At 41.4% G+C, this 15,523-nt stretch overlaps 1 long non-coding RNA gene across 1 annotated transcript; it reads left to right on the top strand.

Moving 5' to 3' along the window:
* The first annotated feature begins 664 nt into the window (after positions 1-664).
* On the top strand, positions 665-8,809 carry LOC113604631 (uncharacterized). Its single transcript, XR_003426604.2, has 2 exons — positions 665-1,190; positions 8,769-8,809. It is a non-coding gene; the product is annotated as an uncharacterized LOC113604631 (long non-coding RNA).
* The last annotated feature ends 6,714 nt before the right edge of the window (positions 8,810-15,523 follow it).

Genomic DNA, 15,523 nt, shown 5'->3' on the forward strand with positions numbered 1-15,523 from the left:
GCTCTGATCCCGCTCAAGGCTACCAACTGCTCATGTCACCAGACCTGTGTGATTTGCTGTCACACGTACAGTTCAGTGTTTCTGTTGCTCAACTTACTTTCCACCAATCACCGAAGCCAACATTATGCATTTTCCTGATTGCCCCAAATATAAAATGAGCAAATTAGCCCATATTTCCCCTCCTACCATCTTCTCCCTCACCAATTCTCCAGACTCTGTTAATAAAAATCCAGCTTGTGGCTTCTGACATTGTTTTACACCGTGTATAGTCTTAACTCTGAAATACCTAAATTCATTTACATTTACTTAATTACACTGATTTTCTGAATACTGAATATTGTTGAGTATCATTCATTGGTTTTAATGACCAACGGCCAGTTCTTTTTATTCAGATCTCACTGGCGCTAGAACTGGAATTATAATGATCTTTGAGCCTATTAAAATGCATCATCAGATAAGTTTTTAAGAAGGACACATAGATGACATGTTTTCTGAGTTCTTGAGTGTATAAGACAGTTTTTCTGATGCCTTCACAAAAGAAAAATAACTTCTTGACAAAGGATAAAAATCTTATGTCACAAGTACAATATAATTTATACAATTATATTTATTTTATATAATTCTTTTATATAATTTATATAAATTCTTATTTATATAATTTATATAATGTATTTATAATTCTTACTTCATTTCTTCTGATACCTAATGTAACCCCCCAAAATCTCAATCCAGTTTGAGCTTTGATCTCTTTTGAAGGATGTCTCTCTTTTACCCAAATAGGTTTAGAATTGTTTTGTTGGACCGCTCTTACAAATACTTTTTTTTTTTTTTTTTAGTATTTCAGACTCAGAAAAAAGCTGCAAGAATAAGATTAGTAAAAAGAACACCCAAATACCTTTAAGGCAGATTCACCCCTCACTGGCGTTTGGTCCCATCTCTGTTTGTTCTCAATCTCTTTCCGCATAATGCGCACACGCAGGCGCGCAGATGCACGCAGCACGCACGCACAGACGCGCACAGACGCGCACAGACGCACACGTGCAAGCATGTGCGCAGACACGCATAGGCGCGCGCACGCACCTTCTCCCCGAAGCGCTCGTGGGTAAGTTATGTGCCTTTTACCCCGAACTACTTCATCGAGTCGCCTAAGACGAGGGAGACTCTGTTTTCAACTTCAGTAACTTAACACTGTAAGCATTTTTTAATCTATCATAAGCGTCCATATTCCAGTTTCGTCAGGTGATCTAATGATGCCCGTTTTAGCATGTGTTTTCCCTTTGCTGTACTTTCCTGTTGATTTTTTTCTTTTTTTCCGGGAAGAGTGTAGGGGGGAGACTTGGAACTGACCGATTGCCATTTTTCTGAAACATACATCTCTTCATAGACGTCAGTATCTTTTTTTTAATTAAACAGTGTTTAATTTTTTCATGTTTATTTCTGAGAGAGAGACAGAGTGTGAGCGGGGGAGGGGCAGAGAGAGAGAGAGAGGGAGAGAGAGAGGGAGGGAGGGAGGGAGACACAGAATCCGATGCAGGCTCCCTCCCGAGCTGTCAGCACAGAGCCGGAGGCGGGGCTCGAATTCACTAACCGCTAGATCGTGACCGGAGCCTAAGTCAGGCGCTTAACCGACTGAGCCACCCAGGGGTCTCTTTAAAAATGTTTTTTAAAATGTTTATTTATTCATTTTGAGAGAGAGATCGAGCGAGCGGGATAGGGGCAGAGGGGAGAGGAGGAAGCGAATCCCAAGCAGTCTCTGCGATGTCCGTGCAGATCATGGCCTGAGCCCAAACCAAGAGTCAGATGCCCAACGGGCTGAGCCCCCCAGGCTCCCTGGTGTCAGTATCTTCTTATTAATTATACTTGAAATATAGTGACCTTTTTCAAATTCTATGCCCAGCTTAATTTTTACTCCAGAAATTTTTATTTAATTATATCTTTGATAACTGATTATTGATTCAGCCTTTTGAAAAATACTCTCTCTCTCAAAATAAATCAAAACTTATAAAAAAGAATATTCTTTCTAATATACAAATGCTGGGATCTTTGTTTTTTGTCCTGACTATCCATCATCTTTTATATATACTACCTCTTTTTTCTTTTTCTCTGCAGTCTGAGAGAATGCCTTACCTTTGTCCTCCGTATCAATGCTTTGGTTTTCCACAATACCATTTTGTGTTAATTAGTGTAATGCTACCCAGATCTCAGCAGTTTAGCATAATAGATGTTTATTTTTTTTAAGTCAACTTATTTAAGCAAAAAACAAAAAAAGTGATGTTTATGTTTCACTCAACTAAAGTAAAAAAAAAAAATACCTCTTTCTGAATAGAGGGAAAGTTTTTCACAAGTAGTGCTTTAGGGAGTTCAGCCTCCATTCATCTCAGAGGCGCGGGACCGCTAGGATCTCAAGAGTTCTTTGCTAGGTCCTCAGCATCTGATTGGCAAATAGAGAAAGAGAGGTATGGAGGAAGTCTCTATAGGCCTGACCCGGAAGTAGTTAATATCTCTTCAGTCCATGTTTTCCGGCCGGAACTCAGTCACAAGGGCATGTCTACCAGCGGGGGGGGGGGGGGGAGACAGGAAATGTCCCTGTGTGCCAAAGAGGAAATGGAAACAGGTTAAGAGAAGATAGGCGGTGTTAGTAAAACATTTCTCTTTACTGACTCCAATTCAGATTTTAACTCTACAATTGTAATTATAATTTTGAAGTTATGGCTTGTATCTGTTCCTTTCCACTTTATTTTCAGCTTGTTCTTGCAGCTTATCTTGTCGTCAGGTCTTTCTTTTGTTGTTCTAATTCATCCTGTTTACCCTTCTAATTCTATTGGAAGGGCCCGCTGTTTTTCTGGTTCCTGTAATAAATTCTTTTTCTCCAGTATCATTAAAAATCACATTCTGTCCCTAGTGTTCCACATTTATTTTCCATAGAAACTATGTTGGTTATTTTCTGTTTATTCATCCTCAAACAGAGAGTAAGCTATGTAATTTTGAGTTTTGGATGAGTGGGTTTCTCTCTGTTCTACTTAATGTTCTTTCAGTGACTGTTGCTGGAGGGGGTTTTGATGTATACAACTCCCAACTCAATTTCTGTTGTCTGTTATTTAATCTTTTGCTCTAACTTTGCTTCACTCATCTGTGGTCAGCTGTGTGCCTACCCTTGCCACTTGTCTCTTGTAGAATTTCTCAGGAGGATTGATCAACAGGCTCAGGCTACAGGCCAGGCTGGAGTGTACCTGTGCAAGTGTTTTCATTGTTATGAATATGTAATTGTTGTTCATACAAAGTCACGGAGTCACTTGAGCAACACTATAAGCCAACTGACCTAACAGACATACACAGAACACTCCACCCAGCCACAGCAACATATACTTTCTTATGGAAAGATTCAAAACAATCTCTATCAAAATCACAATGTACCCCCCCCTCCTTTTTCAGAAATGGAAAAGCTGATCCTAAAATTTATATAACATGACAATGGGTCCTGAATAGAAAAAACAATATTGAAAAAGAACAAAGGGAACTCAAGCAGTCTGACTTCAAAATTTACTACAGAGCTACAGTAATCAGAAAAGTTTGGTGTTGGCATAAGAATAGACATCAATAGAACAGAATTGAGATCCTGGAAATAAATCCATACATCTATAGTCAGTTGATTTTTGACAAGGCACCATCACTATTTAATGAAGGAAGGAATAGTCTTTTCAACAAATGTATATCCATATGCAAAAGAATGAAATTGGACCCTTACCTAACACCTTGTACAAAAATTAACTCAAAATGGATCAAAGACCCAAATGTAAGAACTAAAACTATAGAATTCTTAGAAGAAATCAGGGGAAATATTCAGCACACTGGATTTGGCAATGCTTTCTTAGATACAACAGCAAAATAACAAGTAACAAAAGAAAAAATAGGTAAGTTGGACTTTATCAACATTAAAAACAATTGTGCACTAAAGAACTGTATTAATAGAATAAGATAGCCCACAGAATTGGAGAAAATATTTGCAAATCATATATATGATAAAAATTAATGTGCATAATATGTAAAGAACTCTTAACAACAAAAATCCAAACAACCCAGTTCAAAGATGGATAGGCAACTAGAATAGACGTTTTTCCAAAGAAGATGTACAAATGGCGAATAAGTACATGAAAAAGACACTCAACATCACTTGTCATTAGGGAAGTGAAAATCAAATCCACAATGAGAAGTTGCTTGAAATTCATTAGGGTGACTATTATTTTAAAAATGGAAAATAGCAAGCGTTGACAAAGATGTGAAGAAATCGGAACCCGTGTCCTTCGTAAGTGGGAATGGAAAATTGTGTAACCACTTTGAAAAATGTCCTGGCAGATACTCAAAAAAGTTAAACGTAGAATTACCATTATGATCTAGCAATTGCATTCCTGGGTATATTGAAAGAATTGAAAGCAGGGCCTGGAACAGAAACTTGCACATAGTAGGAGTCTTCACAGCACCCAAATAGTGGAAACAACCCAAATGGCCCTCAGGTTTAAACAGATACAGTGTTTCCATACAATGGAATACTGTTGAGCCAGAAAAAGAAATGAAGTACCAACACATCAACACAAAGTGGATGAACTTTGAAAGAATGAAATGAAATACTACCGCCTTTTGTAGCAACATGGAGGGTGGAACTGGAGAGTGTGATGCTAAATGAAATAAGTCCTACAGACAACGACAGATACCGTATGTTTTCACTCTTATGTGGATCCTGACAAACTTAACAGAAGACCGTGGGGGAGGGAAAGGGAAGAGAAAAAGTTACAGAGAGGGAAGGATGCAAACCATAAGAGACTCTTAAAAACTGAGAATAAACTCAGGGTTGATGTTGGGGGAGGGGGTGGGAGGGAGGGGAAAGTGGGTGATGGGCACTGAGTGAGGGCACCTGTTGGGATGAGCACTGGGTGTTGTATGGAAACTGATTTGACAAATTTCATATTAAAAAAATAAAAAATACAAGTAAAAAAAAGCATTATGCTAAGTGAAAGAAGTCATACATAAAAGACCATATATTGTATGATTCAATTTATGTGAAATACCAAGAATAGGCAAATCCATAGAGACAGAAAGCAGAAAAGTGGTTGCCAGGGACTGGGAGGAAGGGAGCTGGGGGTGATTAATTAATGAGAATGGGGTTTTCTGTTAGGGTGCTGAAAAAATTCTGAACCTACAATTGACCCTTGAACAATGCAGGGGTTAGGGATTCTGATCCCCTGCACAGTTGGAAATTAGTGTATAACTTTTGACTCTCCCAAAACTTAACTACTAATAGTCTCCGTTGACCAGAAGCCTTATGGATAACATTAACAGTAGATTAACACATGTTTTACATGTTCTATGTATTTCTACTGTATCCTTATAATAAAGTCAACTAGAGAAAAGAAAATGTTATTAAGAAAATCATGAGAGAAAATACATTTACAGTACTTTACCGTATTTGTTGAAAAGAATCCACACGTAAGTGAACCCACACAATTTAAACCTGGGTTGTTCAAGGATCAGCTGTAGGTTCAGGTGATGGCTTGTACACTTTGTGAATATACCAAATTCCAGTGTTTTATGGTTAAAATGATGAATTTTATGTTATGTGCATTTTACTACAATTTTTATAGTGACAAAGTCACATGTGAGATTTCTTTTTGTATATGAACTTTTGTTTATCCTTGAGTTTCTCGTCATTACTTTGCATTGCATGCCTTTATTATGTTCTCAAGGTTTTCACATGCTCTCAAATGTTAAGTGTTCTGTTGTGCCCCATATTCTCCAAAAAAACCTTTTCCTTCACAGCTCTGATATTCCTGGTCCCAGCTAGGTTAATTTCTCTGCTACATGGACATTTCCTTAACCTACCTCCCTCTGCACCTTGACTCAACCTCTGTTTCCCCTTGCCTTTTCTTTTTCAGTTCTCTGTTTAACTTTAGCGTACCTCCAAGTAACGCCAGATTGTTGTGTCTGAAAGTGTCTATGATTCAACCTGAAAACTGATTATTTGCCTAAATCCAGATTAAATATACTTAACCCTTGCCTGCAATGTGGCTTCTGATGTTTCATATTTTGTACATTACTTGATTTTTCTCTCAAGAGTTGTTAGATTCTTTTTGTTATTCTCATAGCATTCTGAAATTTCATTATGTGCCAGACGCAACTCTTTTTTCATTTATTCGTTTGTTAATTTATTAAAGTACGCTTTTTAAACATGGAGACTTTTATTTTTCAACTCATAAATTTTCCTGTATTATTTCTTTGCTGATTTTCACCCCTCCATTTTTTGTAGTCTTTCCTCCCCAAACCCCTATTTGTTAGACACAGGATATCATGTATTATTTCTCTTAGTTTCTTATTATTTTTCTCATACCATCTCTTTGTCAATCAGTTTTATTTTTTAGGAGATTTTCTTAATCCTTCTTCCAATTACCCTATTGATTTATTTCCTCTTGGGTCTTGTATTTTTAATTTGTAAGAATTTTTATCTTGTTTCATACCCATCCCTTTATCAAAACATCCTGCTTTCATTTTATAGATGTGATATAATTCTTCAATTTCTTGGAGAATTCCAGAGTTTTTGTGTTTATTTAGTTCTTTCCTACTCCCCACATTATCCCTTCCTTTGGGGACCGTATTTTCTGTCTGCTTATCATAAACTCTCTTTTTCAAACTTTTTTATTGCTCCCAAGTTGACCATTAATATTTAAGAGTAAGATTCTAAATGTAGCTTGGGAGCTTTGTATATTTGGGTAAGGTTTTGTTTTAGGGCCATCAGGCAAGGAGGCAGCTGTCGTCCTGGGAGTCCACCAAAGCCAGAATGTGGAGGTGGCCACTTGCTTTTCTAAAAAAGGAACCTCATCTGTCAGCTTTGGAATGCTTCGGCAATAGCATTCTGTGTGAGAGGCTAGGGACGGTGATTGCTTAATTTACTTATCGTTAAAGAATCCACTTGTTTTCAGCTTCAAGTTTCACTCCTGCTTTTGCCGCACTGGAGTCTCCAAGCCCTAAGCTTCTGAGGAGTTCTGCCGGGCAAGCAGCCTCTCTGTTTGAGGCACCTGCCCCTGAGGGAGCACCAGCTCCACTGCGCCTGCCCCTGAGGGAGCACTGAGATCCACTCCCCCTCCCCCTAAGGGAGCACCAGCTCCACTGCGCCCCCCCAAGGGAGCACCAGCTACACCGTGCCTCCCCACCCAGGGAGCACCAGCTCCACTGCGCCTCCCCATGAGGGAGCACCAGCTCCACTGAGCCTGCCCCTGAGGGAGCACCAGCTCCACTGCGCCTCCCCATGAGGGAGCACCAGCTCCACTGAGCCTGCCCCTGAGGGAGCACCAGCTCCACTGAGCCTCCCTCCACCTCACCTGCTCCCTTTACCACTTTTCCACAGGCTTCCACCTCACAGAATTGTGTCGAAATCACTTATCTGCAGATAGCCCCTCGCTACTCTCTTTGACATCATAGGTTAATATGTTTTTAATCTTTTATCCTTACATTATAGGGTCTCTCAAGAGAGATTTTTTTTTTCTTTTTGCTATGGACTTAACCTCTCAATTTCTTAATTTTTCTCAACTGCAAGATAATCATCTTTAAAGTCACTTATAATTTTAAAATTCTGTTATAAATCTCTCCCCTACTTGTGAGTTGACCTCATATCCCAAAAGCCCATGCTTCACCAGTTTTCCTTAAGTCTCCTCAGACTTCACGTTGAATGAATAATTTCACTTTTTTCCCCTGCCAAAGGGACTGATTTACTTTTACCTGCTACACGATCTCCCCGGAGTTGCTTTGTGGGAACACTAGCCATTATTTAACAGGTCGTTCTCTCTCACCTGAATCAGCCTGCATGGAGTTACTCACGTGAAAAGTAGCTAGAAAGGAACTCAGCGTCCACACTCAGGAGTGTTTGCCCTTGCGGTTTGCAGTTTAAGGCTTAGGTTCAAAATGTGTCCGATTTTCTCTGTCAGTGGCATCTTAATATTTGTAGCACGTCTCTCTTAATTTTCAGTTCAAGGCGACTTTTGTTACGCTGGGTCTCTGCTGGTCTGGACAAAGACTGCCTGTCGTTTTGAAGTTTCCTTTGGCGTTTTTCCAAAGCGAATTTTTACCATGCCATGGAGGCTAGGTTTAAGTCAGATCATTTCACATTTGCTGAAAACCTGTTCAATTAGTTTGTGTGATACACATAGACAGAACTTTTATTTCTGTTTTTGCTTTATTTCTTGGTTAAGTTGGTCAATACAATTTAAAACCGAGTTAAGGTAATACAGTGTATATTTCACAAACCAGTTTCTGTGTGATTCAGTAATATTGAGAAGAAAAGTAGCTAAGACTTAGATATTTCTTATTATATGCCTGGCACTGTTCTAGGGACTTGGCATTAATTAGTTCCTTTAATCCTCACGTGGCCACATGGGAGAGCTACTGTCACATCGGGCACATGAGGAAAATGAAGCCAGGGTACAAATCCAGGCTGTCCGGCTCCAGAAGGGGATTTTTGTGGAAAGTTGTTTTCTTTTAGAAATTGTCCAGAAAATAACCAGGTCCTAAGGGAAAGACGTGAACCCTGGAGTTATTAAGACGGAGAAAAAGGATTGGTTGTCTCAGAGATCAGAAAATGATACACTGGCTTGTTAGGATTCGTAAAAGTTTTATTTAAAAAAAAAAATAAAACCTCCATATCCTACATTAAACACCACTTTCTGATGTATTGTTGAAAAGAATTTGGTGCTTTTCATTCACTGATCTACTCATTCATTCAACAGATACTTCTTAAGCGCCGACCGCGTGGCAGACCGGAGTCCAGGTAAGCGGGATACACTGGTTAGGAGAACATGGGGCCTCCGTTGAGCGGGCAGTGGGCGGGGGGGAGCAGCACCGCTGATGGGCAAAATAAGCAGATGGCACGGTAGAGGTGGGAAGAGGAAGGAAGAGCAGATTGGGGTAGGGAGATCTGGAACGTGCAAGGAGGGGATGCAGACAGTCTCCGTGTGCTGGTGGAGATGAGCCTTTTAGTGAAGGTTAGAGCTGAGCCGAGACTGGAAGGGGGTCAGGGAGTCCAGCGTGTTCCATCTAGGGGCTGGGAATTGTCAAGGCAAGAGCACCCCAAAACAGAAGAACTGCGAGGAGGCCCACGTGACAGGGCCAGGGGACGAGGGGGCGCTCGGGCTACAGATGCGCTTGAAAGGGAGCGGGAAGCCAGAACATTACAGGCTGGGTAGCTGGGTCTGGGGCCTCGGCTTCTACCGAGGGAGTGGAAAGCATTCTGGGCTTTCACATGGCCTGACTTATATTTACACGGACTCCTCTGGCTGCTGTGTTGAGAATAGACCATAGAGGGTCAAGGGTACGAGTAGAGAGACTGCTGGGAGACCGAAGCAGTCATCACTTCCGTGAACGTTTACCTGCAAGTAATTTATCTAATTTATGGTTGAGAATAATTTTTAATGTTTATTTATTTTTGAGAGAGAGAGGGAGAGCATGCGTACGCGCGTGCACAAACACGAGTTGGGGAGGGGCAGAGAGAGAGGGAGACACGGAATCTGAAGCAGGCTCCAGGCTCTGAGCTGTCAGCACAGAGCCCTAGGTGGGGCTCAAACTCACAAGCAGTGAGATCATGACCTGAGCCAAAGTCAGAAGCTTAACCGACTGAGCCACCCAGGTACCCCAAGTTGGGCATAATTTTTAAGGAATCATTGGGAACACGCAAGAATTCTTATGAACTAAGAACTTTTAGCCTACAAACTTTTTCAAGTAAATAAAAACGTTGGTGAATTCTAGATTTCATAATCGTATGGACATAATGTATTTTATAAATATCACGGACTGAAGCATGTATCCTCAAGATTCATATGTTGAAGCTCCAAACCCCAGGACCTCAGTATGTGACTGTCTTTGGAGGCAGGGCCTTTAAAGAGGTAATTAAGGTAAAATGAGGTCATATGGTTGGGTCATAACTCAATGTGACTGGTGTCCTTAGGAAAAGGAAAGATCAGGACACAAAGACACACAGAGAAAATGGTGGTGGGGACACAAAGAGAAGACGACCATCTGTAAGCTAAGGAGAGAGGCCTCAGGAGAAACCCACCCTGCTGACCCCTCAGTCTCAGACTTCCCACCTCCAGAACTGGAAGGAGATGCACTTCTGTTGTTCAAGTCCCCCGCCTGCCCCCCACCCCCGTCTGGTACTTTGTATTGTATTAGCAACTAGCATTAATAGATGTATAGTTGAGCCTGAATTAATTTCGGTTATGTGGCTTTATTTTTGTATTTTTAGGGCAGTTAATTTTTCTTTTAACTTTACAGTATTTTGTAAGCACTGAAATATCTGTGGCTTGGGCATTGAGCCTGAGGCCAAAAGAGCCCTGGTGTTGTAAGAAAGATAGGAAGGCTTTCACAGAAGATGTGGAAGTTTAGACTTCCTCCCCATAGGAGGATGGGATTTCCTGGTTTTCCATGTGTATCTATAGTGATGATACCTTTGTGTTTTATTTTCAAGTTCTTCTTTTTCTTCCAGTCTGCGCGTTGCCTTTCAGAGGGAGTGCTGGAGGGAAACCATTACTTTTTAGCTTAGTCTTTCAGAATAAGACTTTCCTGGCATATTTATCTTACCATAGGCTAGGAAAGTCGTTGTAATGTAATGTAATTTATTACCCCAATCTGTTGTGTACGCTGTGTTAATTTAAATTTGTTAGTGAGCAAGATATTGTTACAGTTGTTAGGAGATTTAAACTTGGTACAGTTAAGAGCTTGGCAGGTGGGGTGCAGCAAGTTTCTGCCTGTTAATTACTCACAGGTAAACAGATCAAGTCACCTAGTAATGTGCTAAACACTGTCATTTGATCAGGGCTGCAGAGCAGTGAACAAGAATATGGTCAGCTAGGATCTGCACCCAAAATTGGCCTTGCAAAGACCTAAAGGTCCAGAAAACTGGCCCCAAACTGCTGCTGATATCAGTTATTCCCATAAGGAAGGATAAAATGTTTTCATTTACAATCAGAGATAAGTCTTAGACTAGAACTAGCTTGGGGAGGTAGCACTCACCGGTGAGAGTCTCAGCTCCCTGAGGGCAGGACTGAAGTACCACTGTGTTGTAACCTCCAGAACGTTACCCGGAGCCTGGTACCCAGTAAGCCTTAAATACATGTTTGCTCAATAAATAGTTCTGATTTTCCCCCCTTAGGAGCAGGTTTTGTTAGGAGGTCAGGGAAAGAGCCTGAAACGGAAGATCACCACTTCCCTCATAAAACAAAATCCAGAACCGAGAATCAGAATCCCAAATCCAGAATCAAGGCTTCTGGTCCCAGAAGGAGAACCTCAGTGCAGAGAAGGATAGCTGGGCCTCCTTCGCAAAGGATTTAACTTCTGCTGGAGTTCTCATCTCATTGAGCTCTGCTGCCGTGCCTGGCCCCGGAGCCGTGTTGTGCATACTTAAAAGTCCTTGTCCGAGCTTGGACACCATTGCCTTCTCTGTGTCCCTTCTAATACAGCCACAGCAGGCTGGGGCCCTTCAAACACTGTCAAAAAGTGAAGCCGATGGAAAAGAAAGCAAAGTACATGTGAGCATTAGAACAGTCCTCGTTTCAAAGGCTGAGCTTAATTACTTTCCAGCTCCAAAGACCTGGCACAACCTGGGTCGCCCTGTCCGGGTTCTTGAGGTCCAGCTCTTGGCTTGTTTTCAGAGAGTGTGCTCATCCCCAAGACCCCTGGCCCAGAGAACCGGGGCCCCTTTCTCTGTCCGACCTGAGGCTGTCCCTCCAAATTCCAGCTTCGGAGTTGGAAGATGGGCTCCCTCCCCTGATGACTGACCCCCCCAGTGACTCCTCCAGAGGAGCGCTCCCCCTGCACCTGCAGAGAGGGGCCCGGGGCCCACACAAGATCCCGTGCACACACTATGACCGTGTCACCTCCATTGCGGGTGTCGTATGCAGACCCCCGACACGTTTGGAGGCAGAGAGGAAGGAAACGTCATGAAGTCAGCTCCAGTAGAGACAGCTGGGGCCGCCCAAGAAACTAACCCTGCGCTCTGTGGTGCCACCCCAGGTACGCTCTGCGTTTATGATATTTGAGCTGGTAATCTGAGGAGCAAAACCAAGAGATTGTGTCTTTAAAGTGGTCACAGGAATGTCAGAAACAAGTAGCAACTACATTTTAATGGTTTATCATGGGGAGGTAGCTGCTTGGCTGCCAGGGCCCCAACCTTCGTGTGTTGCAAGTCCGGTCGACTCTTCAGTGCAGAAGGCCTCTAAGGAGAGCAGGTGGGTCCAGTTTTGTGTTTCCTTGTTGGGATTTTGCGTGTAAAACTCTCAGAAACAAGGCTGGCCTCTCACACCTGTCATGCCTCCCTCAGCCTGTTTGTTTTCCTAGACCTTTATGGAACTGTCATTGGTTAACAGATGCCAAGTGGTTTCATGTTCTAATCCCCCTTCACCCACCTCACTTCAGCACCACACCCACCTTTGTAATGAGCCTGAACTTGCCACTGTCCAAACATGAGCTACTGAACTGAAAACTCAACTTTATGATTTCATACACGGGGTTTGTTTTTTTTTCCTCTCCTAAGAAAATTTATCTGATCTTGGCCAGGTTTTAGTTTGTCATTATGCTGCATGCAATGTTCTTAAATTAATCTTCCCTTTCGCTCCCGTACTTTGGCTTACATCAGTCATATCTTGTTCAAAACTCCCTTACTTGCCCATATTCTGATTACTAATATTTCCTATAGACAATCTCCTGAAACAGCTCACAGAATTTTCACATAGCCAGGTCAGGGATTGAAGAAAAAGTGTCTTCTGTAAGAGATAAAAAGTGTGAGTTTTTTTTTCTTTCTTTTCTTTTCTTTTCTTTTTTTCTCTTATAAAGGATGACTTTGGATATACTCGAGGCTTCTCAAGTCTGAGTATGTCTCAGAACAGATCTTGGTTCCCTCACTTCTGTCTTTTACTACTTCCTGCCTTGATTCTATTCCACGTGGGGGAAAAAAGTCAACACAAGTGTCAAGCAAAAACTCCACTTTGACGCAAGATGTTAGAGATGAACTCTTTGTTCTTTGCCAAGACATAGGAAAGAAAGGAGATCAAGTATTTAGATTTTCCTCCTCCTCCTTCATAGAAATAGCAGTCTTCTCTGGAAATGGCTCAATACCACAGATGCTTCTTAATCACAGTGTCTTTTAACCTTTTTGAGTCTTAGTCTGAATAGAGGAAACGTCTCTGCTTTCAGTTCAGTTTCCAAATGGGGAAACCGTGGACATAGTCCCTCTGTGAGATTTTTTTCTCTTTTAAACTTTTCTTTCCCTTCTAAATTATGACTGTTCTCAGTGAGTCTTGACAATAATTTCTAAATTAGCCCTGCCTGAACTTGTGTTTGGTAATCTTAGGTATTTAATTGTAAGTGTCATGGATTCCTAGCATTTCCAGTGCAGGTGTTGGATTAAGAAAGACAGTTTGACATCCTCATTGTGCGGGTCATTTTAGTATTTTCCATGCCAGGAGCAAGGTAATTAACATTGCTCAGGGCCGGAGCAGTGACTTTCTAAATGTTACACTTCACATATATGGACTGTGATGCATGTCTTACTTCCTGTGTGTCTAATGCGCTGCTACAAAGGATTCTGTGGTTAGAAGGCCATACCATGCTAGGCAGTGAAGCAATTCTGTCAAGAAGCAGGGTAGCCAAAGCTGATATACAGTCATGTCTTCTGAAATGTTTATTTTACCCAGTTCTTGAAAAGCGAACAGGAACTGTGATTTTAAATGGGATTAAGAGAGATTATGTCATGGAGGAAATCAGATGCACCAAGTGTTTAAAAGGAGAGCAGTTTTTGGAGTCGAGACTCAGATATTTTGTTGTCATGAATCTTCCTACAAATTGTTTCCCGAAGCTCATAGCTACTTTTGAAATCAATAGGCATTCTGGATGGAGTATGAGAAGAAACAATGTGGAGGAGATAGAGATTTCTCAGTACCGATTCTAAAGTTGTTTCACAGTTAACATTTTTCAGTGCTTCCCAAATACTTCTTTTTTTCTGGGGATCAGAATGCTTATGCTGCCCGTGTTTCCTTTGTGGTTGGAATTTGACCTGAGAATTTAACTAAACCACCAGCAGGTTGCTTGGTGGGCAAAAAACTGAGAGCCAGGGCAAGTGAATGGTTTAGGAGAGGTTATGTCTGGGTGAGGGAGGGACACCCGGAGCCCAGGCCTGCTGGGAGCTGCCTGTGCACCTCTTCTGACTGGATCTCTGCCCCCCATTCCCTGTCTCACTATGTGCCTTGTGCCCCATCAAGCTTTTCAGTCCCTGGTGACTTGGTCTTACCCTTTTTCCTGAGTTCTGGACTGTGTGTTCACCCCATGTCCCAGCCGTATTCGTGGACTATTCATTGAGCGCCTGCCTGTCCAACTTTAGTGTGCAGTCTTTCTCCACTGATTCCATGTTCCCCTGTTAAGTCACATCCCGATTCCTGCCTTTTGAGATTGCCCATACGGATTTTCATTGGATTACAGATCCTCTCTGACTCAGTTTATTGCATATAAGTTTACATGGAATATACTTGAAACTGAAAAAATCAAATGTCTTTGAAGATAGTCAAAGGAAATCAGTGAGGACTGGTAGAATGGAAAACTGTTTCAAAATTCCCAAGTGGTATTGCTCGCTTCCTGGAATCATATAATTACTATTATATTATGTTAGAGAAATTTCCAGTCCATGACGTTTCCTACCGAAAAAAAAAAAATCAGTGAGTGGTTTATTTTAGACAGAATTTGAAATAGAGGAGTTGCTCTTTTTCTGATCACCTGCATATACAGTTGTTTGTTACCAGATCAGAGAAATCAGTGGCCAACTTCAGAATAGTCCAAATTAATGTTCTCAAATAGAGGAATAAATAGGGATCTGAAAATTTTTCCAAGTTTATTCAGGTATAATTGACAAATAAAATTGTAAGAAGTGTACCATGTAAAGATTTGACATCTGTGTATGTTGTGGGGAGGATTCCACCCCACCCCCCACCACTGAGTTCATGAATGTATCCATCACCTCACTTTTTTTTTTGGTGAGAACACTTACGTTCTCTCTTAGCGAATTTCAATTATATAGTGTAATGTTAACAACTGTAGTCACCATATCATACATTAGACCCTCATATCCTATTCATCTAACAACTGAAAGTTAGTACCGTTTTACCAGCCTCTCCCTATTTCCCCCACACCCAGCCCTTGGAAACCACTTTTCTACTCTGTTTCCACAAGTTAATCCTCCCTTCCTTCCTCCTTCCTCCTTCCTTCCTTCCTTCCTTCCTTCCTTCCTTCCAAATTCCACTTATAAGTGATGTCGTGTGGTAATTGTCTTTCTCTCTCTGGCTGATTTCATTAACATCCACCACGGTCATCCCATGTTTTTGCAAATGACAGGATTTCCTTCTTTTTTAAGGCTGAATAATATTCTGTGGTGTGTGTGTCCATTTTCCTTATCTGTTCATCTGTCCATGTACACTTAGGTTGTTTCCATTTCTTAGATATTGTA

This window comes from Acinonyx jubatus, chromosome B1, assembly GCF_027475565.1.
Source record: "Acinonyx jubatus isolate Ajub_Pintada_27869175 chromosome B1, VMU_Ajub_asm_v1.0, whole genome shotgun sequence".
Lineage (NCBI taxonomy): Eukaryota > Metazoa > Chordata > Mammalia > Carnivora > Felidae > Acinonyx > Acinonyx jubatus.